Genomic DNA, 8,082 nt, shown 5'->3' on the forward strand with positions numbered 1-8,082 from the left:
CATGCGCGAGCAGCGAAACCTGGAAGTAACGTCTCCGTTACTTCTGGGTCGCCATGGAACACAACCCAAAAATGCTCAACCCAAAGCTACTTCAACCCGAGATATGACTGTATTCTCAGTGTAATAAATAATACTTAATTTGCATGGATCAAGGTCTATGTTCTCTTGGTTATACAAATAATATCTGTATGGCTGTTTCGTTTTGCAAACTTTTTTTTTTAAAAAAGAGTTGCTTGGTTTGGAGCAAGAACTCCAGTTACTGGTGATTCCTGACTCCTAACACATCTCTGGGATATGGAGGAATCCTAACAGGATAGCCTATAGCTCACCGACAGAGTACATACTTTGCATGGAAAAGATCCCAGGCTCAATCCCTCCCATTGCTAAGCAGGGCTAGGAAAGATTTCTGTCTGAAACCCTTGGCAGCTGCCTCTGTCAGTCAGTGTAGACAATACTGAGCTACATGGGCCAGCTTTATACCTGTGTTCATTACATCACTGTGACATCACTAGGTTAGACATTATTACCGCAGTGACATTGACAAAAAAATATCTCAGGAGCTATCAACAGGATTCAGCAGTAGTAAATGCAAAGAAGAATCGTAGAAATGAAGAATTGTAGAGTTGGTAGGTGTAATGGTTCTAGGGGTTGCTCGTGCGTAAGTTGTCACCACACCTGGCTGGGTTACCTGGGAGAACCCTTTCTGTCCGGACAGCCACCCATCTGTGGCTGTCTCAATCACTGGCAGAATCCGTCAGTGGGCGTTTCTTGAACTTCTTCCAGCAAAGAAGTTCTTTGACGCCAAGTCTCCTCCTACTCTCCCTGCGCAGAAGTCTTCTGCGCAGGGAGGGTGTGGGCAGCGGAGGACCTGTGCTCTCCCCGCTGGTCTCCGGCGAGGAGTCCTGGAGCCTCCTCTCCGATTCCCCCATCTGCCCCCCTTCTCCACTGGTGCTACGCTGATTTCCTTCCCCAGCAGATGGGCTGCCTCTCTCCCTACTGGGACCCTCTCCGGCATCCCTCTGGAGCCTTCCCTCCGCCTCTGGCTCCGATGGCAGTTCCCTGACAGTAGGGATCATGAGGGTCATCAAGTCCAACCCCCCTGTAATGCAGGAATCTTTTGCTCAACATGGGAACCCACAACCTTGAAAATAAGGGTCTTGTGCTACTAACTGAGCTATCCAGGGAAGAAAGGAAAACTGAGCAGAGAAGCATAGCACTGAAACAGTGCTATTAGGGAAGATATTAGATGATACAGTGGTGCCCCGCAAGACGAACGCCTCGCAAGACGAAAAACCCGCTAGACGAAAGGGTTTTCCGTTTTGGAGGCGCTTCGCAAAACAAATTTCCCTATGGGCTTGCTTCGCAAGAAGAAAGCCTATAGGGAAATCTCCGGGGACCTCTTTAAAATGCTGGCGGTGGGGAGCAAAGCCTTCCCCCCCCCGGCCTTCAGAAGAGGTCCAGGAAGGCCGGCGGGGGCCGAAAGGCTTTTTTTAATATATATTTTTATTGAATTTTCCATCTGAAAGGCTTTGCTCCCCACCGCCAGCATTTTAAAAGCAGTCCGGGATAGCAGGGAAGCGCTTCCCGCTATCCCGGATGGCTTTCGAAGGCAGGACCTCTTCTGAAGGCAGGCGGGGGGCAAAAGTCTTTGCTCCCCCCCGCCTGCCTTCCCGGGAGAGCGGAGAAACGCAGCGCGTTTCTCCGCTGTCCCGGACGGCTTTTGAAGGCAGGCGGGGGGGAGCAAAGACTTTTGCCCCCCGCCCGCCTTCAGAAGAGGTCCTGGTCCTTCTGAAGGCTGGCGGGGGGCAAAAGTCTTTGTCCCCCCTGCCTGCCTTCCCGGGGCTTTTAAATCGCCCCGGGACAGCAGAGACTGTCCCCGGACCTGGTCTGAAGGCGGTTTCCATAGGAACGCATTGATTGATTTTCAATGCATTCCTATGGGAAACCATGCTTCGCAAGACGAAAAACTCGCAAGACGAAAAGACTTGCGGAACAAATTAATTTCATCTTCCGAGGCACCACTGTAGATAGATAGATAGATAGATGATAGATAGATAGATAGATAGATAGATAGATAGATGATAGATAGATAGATAGATAGATAGATAGATAGATAGATAGATAGATGATAGATAGATAGATGATAGATATAGATAGATGATAGATAGATGATAGATAGATAGATAGATAGATGATAGATAGATAGATAGATAGATAGATAGATAGATAGATGATAGATAGATAGATGATAGATATAGATAGATGATAGATAGATAGATAGATGATAGATAGATAGATAGATGATAGATAGATAGATAGATAGATAGATAGATAGATAGATAGATGATAGATAGATAGATGATATAGATGATAGAGTTGCATGCTAACCCAATCTCTGAGAGGTGTAAAATTTCAGGGGTTCCAGGCACTCATCAAAGGTTCATGTTTCCTTCAAAATGACGCACAGCAGAGACTGTGGTGCCTTTGTGATATATGGTTTCTTTACACTATATATAACCTGAGCCTATGACAGCAATCGCAGCCTAAGAGAGTCTTGCTTCATCCATAGTCACTACATTGGATGCAAGCAGAAACCAGGCATCTCTTTCCCTCACAGTCTACTTCTTCCTCCAGCTCTCTCTCACACACAGCTCAGCTCTGGCCTTCGTCTTTTCTAACTACCAGTGAGTTGAGGGAGGTGGGGGCAAAAATTTGCCATCTGGCACAGAGCTACTTCCCTTGTTACCTTAAGGCTCCATTGCCTCACCCCGAAGCTTGCCTGGCTATTCCAGGAACGTGAATCCTTGCTTAGATGTTAACACTTGCTAGATCCAGGGATTCGATGGTCTCCAAATAAAACCTACCTGCCCCCCGGTCATAACACACCATATCTCTAATCTATCTATCTATTTATCTATCTATTCCCACCCCCTGTGTTCTTAGCAGTTCTTATTTTATCGGTAAGCTGCCTTCAGACCCTGTCAGAGGGAAAGAGTAGGGTGTCACAGTCCAGGTTGCAGGCAGTCAGAGTCCTGGCTTGGTACATCGGGACTGGGGTAGAGGTCAGGAAGCAGGAATCAGCAATCCAGGGGTTAGGAAACCAAGAGTCCATGAATCAGGAAACCAGGAGCCAGGAAACCGAAGCACAGCTAAGTGGGTAGAATGTCGCTGTGGCAAAGAGCCACAACTGGTCTTATATACCCCTCCTGGCCCTTGCCACCAGGTGCTACAACAACAACAGCAGCAGCAACAACAACAATTTATTATTTATACCCCGCCCATCTGGCTGGGTTTCCCCAGCCACTCTGGGTGGCTTCCAACAAAACACTAAAATACAATAACCTATTAAACATTAAAAGCTTCCCTAAACAGGGCTGCCTTCAGATGTCTTCTAAAAGTTTGGTAGTTATTTTTCTCTTTGACATCTGATGGGAGGGCTTTTCACAGGACGGGTGCCACTACCGAGAAGGCCCTCTGCCTGGTTCCCTGTAACTTGGCTTCTCGCAGTGAGGGAACCGCCAGAAGGCCCTCGGTGCTGGACCTCAGGGTCTTCTGTCAAGCCTCACCTGTGCGGCTGCACCTTTCCATTCCAGGCCAAACTCAGGAAGGCCCTAGTCCTGCGAGGTCCTACCAGTCACAGGGCCTAGCTCCTGTACACACTCCTGACATAGGGTATAAATGAACATAGAAGAAGAAATTGCAGTGACCCAAGTTCTCTCAGTTTAGGTGTAGCCACTCCTGACAGGTACATCCTATCACTGCTCTTAATGTGCAGAAGAGACTTTTTTTTCAACCCCAAGAATCCTTTCCTTCAGTGGAAAGGAAATGCCACAGAAGACTTCATTTCAGAAGTAAGGAGTCAATTTCTGTGGGCGCATTTAAATAGTAAGTAGTTCTCTCTCTCTCTCTCTCTTTTTTTTTTGCTATTTGATGAATGGAAAAGGATTCAGTTATCTCCAGGTAAGATTACTTTTCAGGGTGTATGACATTCATCACTTCAAGGACGTATTTCAACAAATCTTTAGCCAGGGTGATAGTTTTGTTCATCTGTGAAGGCAGCAATTGAGAAACGGAAGCATATTTGTGTGTGATGAGAGAAAACCATTTATTTCTCGAAGAATTTCCCGAAGTATAAAAAAGTATGTTGAGCAGAGAAGCCTTTTCCAAATGTCTATTAAATTTCACTCACAGTCCTCCCAAACTATAAGTTGCATATGATGCTCCTTTAAATGTTTTCAGCTTTTGCATTCAGAAAATCACCCCATGTCAGAGTGGCGCTACAAAATATTGCATACAAGTTTGTATGGGGAAAAACAGAGACACCATTTAAGTTAGGACTTTTTTGTGGGCAAAGAGATTTTGTGATGTGCTGTTGTATTGCAGCCTTCTCCATATGTTTTGGATCACATTTCCCATCGGCCCCAGTCAGCATGGCCAATGGTCAGGGTTGATGGGAGTTGTAGTTGAGCAGCAAATTAAGTTGCCTGAAACTGGAGAAAATAAAATAGTATAATCAGTGCTATTTTTTTTTCTAGAAAAAGGGTTGCTGGAACTCATATGAACTCATGTTCTCTTATAATGGCAATGGTGCCCATCTGAGAAGTTCTGGTGAGTTCCAGCTGAAAAAAGCCCTGAATATAATGAACCTGGCTTTTCTATTTTGCAATATTTAAGGCAGTTGTGAATGCCTTTGAAAGCCTTATTAATAGTGCCAGAGATCCATATTTGAAGAATCTCACTGCAGGACCATTCAGACATTTACTGTATTTTTTGTTCTATAAGACTCACTTTTTCCCTCCTAAAAGGTAAGGGGAAATGGGTGTGCGTCTTATGGAGCGAATGCAAGCTGCGCAGCTATCCCAGAAGCCAGAACAGCAAGAGGGATTGCTGCTTTCACTGCGCAGCGATCCCTCTTGCTGTTCTGGCTTCTGAGATTCAGAATATTTTTTTTCTTGTTTTCCTCCTCCAAAAACTAGGTGCGTCTTGTGGTCTGGTGCATCTTATAGAGGGAAAAATACAGTATTCCCATACAAGGAGGTAGGAATGGTGCAGTCCAGCAACAGCTTGACTCTGTTAATAAGCCTTAAATTTAGATAGCGGTAAGTCCAACACTGCTGTTGTACTATGATAGCTATGCTATGGTATATAAAACACTGAAAATAGGAAAATAAAAATTCTTCTGTAGTGATTTTGGGTCTCAGTTTACAATACAGTTGAGGTTTTGTCATGGTTTTCTTCTGGATAGTAGTACTCATTGTTGCAAATAGATTTTGAATTTCTGGAAAATTTATGGGCCTTGAGTCAGTAGCCCTGTTCGCTTCATGCAAATACTGAACGTGGGAAGAGAATGGAATTCTGTCCAGAAACTCTGTGCAAAAACATGAAAGGGGCTTCTGTGCACATTCACAAAGACAGATTTCCTCCAGGGAAAATAAGAAAAAATGGGCCTTTTGGGTCATATTGTGAAAAGAAGACTTGAAAATCACCTGCATGTTGTCTTATAAGATATAGAGATTTGGGTATGTTTTATAAATAAGCATATTCCATATAGGTAGGATAGGACCCAGCATAGAATTACTTTAGTTCGATAAGAAGTATTAATCCATTATTTGTCCTTTTGTTCCTTGATATCTCTTCCCTTAGTCTGAGATCTGTTCAGAAATATAGGTCTGTCTGCAGTGTAGCCAGTACAGCTTAATTATAGTAATACATCTCTTTTGACACCACACACAAAAAGTAAAATGGTCAGCAGGCCATTAAATTTCCTTTATTTAATAGAACTGCATATAAATGACAATGAAAAATGTTCTCAGGCAAACCCTTTTTCAGAACAGTAAAGTGTATTGGTTGAACCTCTGGGCTTTGTGAAAGACTATTATGAACCAAAGGCAGGCGTATGCCATAAATCAGGGGCGGGCAAGGTGGTACCCACCAGATGTTGTGGACTCAAGTCAGCCAACATGGCCAATGGTCAGGGGTGATGGGAACTGTAGTCCAAAATATCTATAGGGCACCAGATTGGATAGCTCTACCATAAATGACTCCTGGGGTTATTTCCAATTCTACAATTCAATGATCTATGATGTGCAGCATACGAAACTCTTATTTAGTGAAAGTAAATGGGTTATTTACTCTTATTTTGAGGAAAGTATGGGGACACGGGTAGCGCTGTGGGTTAAACCACAGAGTCTAGGGCTTGCTGATCAGAAGGTCGTGGTTCGAATCCCTGTGACGGTGTGAGCTCCCGTTGCTTGGTCCCTGCTCCTGCCAACCTAGCAGTTCGAAAGCACGTCAGAGTGCGAGTAGATAAATAGGCACTGCTCCGGCGGGAAGGTAAAAGGTGTTTCCGTGCGCTGCTCTGGTTCTCCAGAAGTGGCTTAGTCATGCTGGCCACATGACCCAGAAGCTGTACACCGGCTCCCTCGGCCAAAAAAGCGAGATAAGCGCTGCAACCCCAGAGTCGGTCACAACTGGACCTAATGGTCAGGGGTCCCTTTACCTTTACCTTAAAGGGATTATTGAAATGCAGTAGCAGAGAAAGGGGGTGTGGTGGGGGCAGTCTGCCCTGAGTGTCATCCTGAGGGGGGGGGTGACATTTGGTGCACCCCCCACCCACGACTCCCAAGCCTCCTGAGCTGTCAAAATGAAAGGGGAAGGGCGCTGGCAAAGCGGCGCTGCTCCCTCCTTCCCCCGACGGCTCAGGGTAGAGTCCCAAGCTGTTGGAGGAAGGGGAAAGCTGCGCCGCTTTGCTAGCGCCCTTTCCCCTTCATTTTGACAACTCAGGAGTCGGGGCAGGCGCTGCATTGTTGCCCCGCACTACTGGCTGGAGGAGGCCGGCAGGCTGGCAGGGGAGAGGACAGGAAGGAGGTAGGCAATCAAACAACGGAGGGAATGGACACTGTGTACCCCATCCCGTCCCTATGGGCACCACACACCCTGTCCTGTCCCTCCCTGTGGACACCCCACGTCCCGCCCCACCTCGCCCTGCCCCTATTGGTGGTTCACCCCTCCCCGGGTGTGCCGCCCCAGGTGCTGGAGAGGCTTTCTCCCAGATACCAGTTGGAGAGGGGTAGGTTGCTTCAGAACTCAGATAACTCCTCCTTTAAAACAGCTGCATTTCTTGGCACTTCATTTCTGGGACAATCCAAGGGGATCATACTTGCGTTTAAAGCCCTATATGATTTAGGCCACAAATACCTGAAAGACAGCAGCATGTGGATAACCCTGGCTTATAGCTCCCTGTAAAGAGGGTTCTGTCCAGGAAATGCACACCAAAAAGAGGGGTTATCCCTATTTGTATCACCCCATCGAAATTGAGGATGCCTCCTTCCTGGTGGGTCATGTCAGGTACGAAGATCAGCAGTGGGGTTCTTCAGACTCTCAGGCAGGCCTGGTGGCAACCTCTACATTGTGGAACTCCCTCCCCATAGAAGAGCATCTGCCACCTTCTCCATGCATTTTTCATTGTATGCTGAAAACCTTTTTACTTTGGGCTTCGATGCTTGAGATGTATATTTTTATGACCCACTCTAGTTGTGACTGCAATTTGGTTTAAATGATTTTTTAATGTATGTTAATGTTTTAAACTGTTTTCAATATATTTTAATGTATTTTTACATTCATGTGACCCACTCTGGGACCTGCTAGTGAAGGGAAAAATAAAATAAAATAAAATAAAATAAAATAAAATAAAATAAATAAAATAAAATAAAATAAAATAAAATAAAATAAAATAAAATAAATAATATCATCTAGGGGGACTCCAATGAGCTTCTCAAATATCCTTGTTTTTATGATCTGTTGGCTTTACGTATAAACTTAAGGCAGCTGGCAAACAAATTAAACAGAGGAATTGATTGTAAGAAATTACAAATAAGGAAAGCTGGTAGAAAGAGACAAAGTAACTAACAACAGGAGCCATCTCTTGTCTTCAAATCTGTCCTCAAAACTCACATTTTCTGCGAAACCTTTTGAATTATCCCTAGCCCCAACCTTACATTAACTAACCCAAAGTACATGTCGCTGAAATAACCCCGCATTCTCAACCTGTCTCCCTTCCTCTGTTGTTTCACTTCATCTTAT

This window comes from Podarcis melisellensis (genome assembly GCF_964234715.1).
Source record: "Podarcis melisellensis genome assembly, chromosome: 13".
Lineage (NCBI taxonomy): Eukaryota > Metazoa > Chordata > Lepidosauria > Squamata > Lacertidae > Podarcis > Podarcis melisellensis.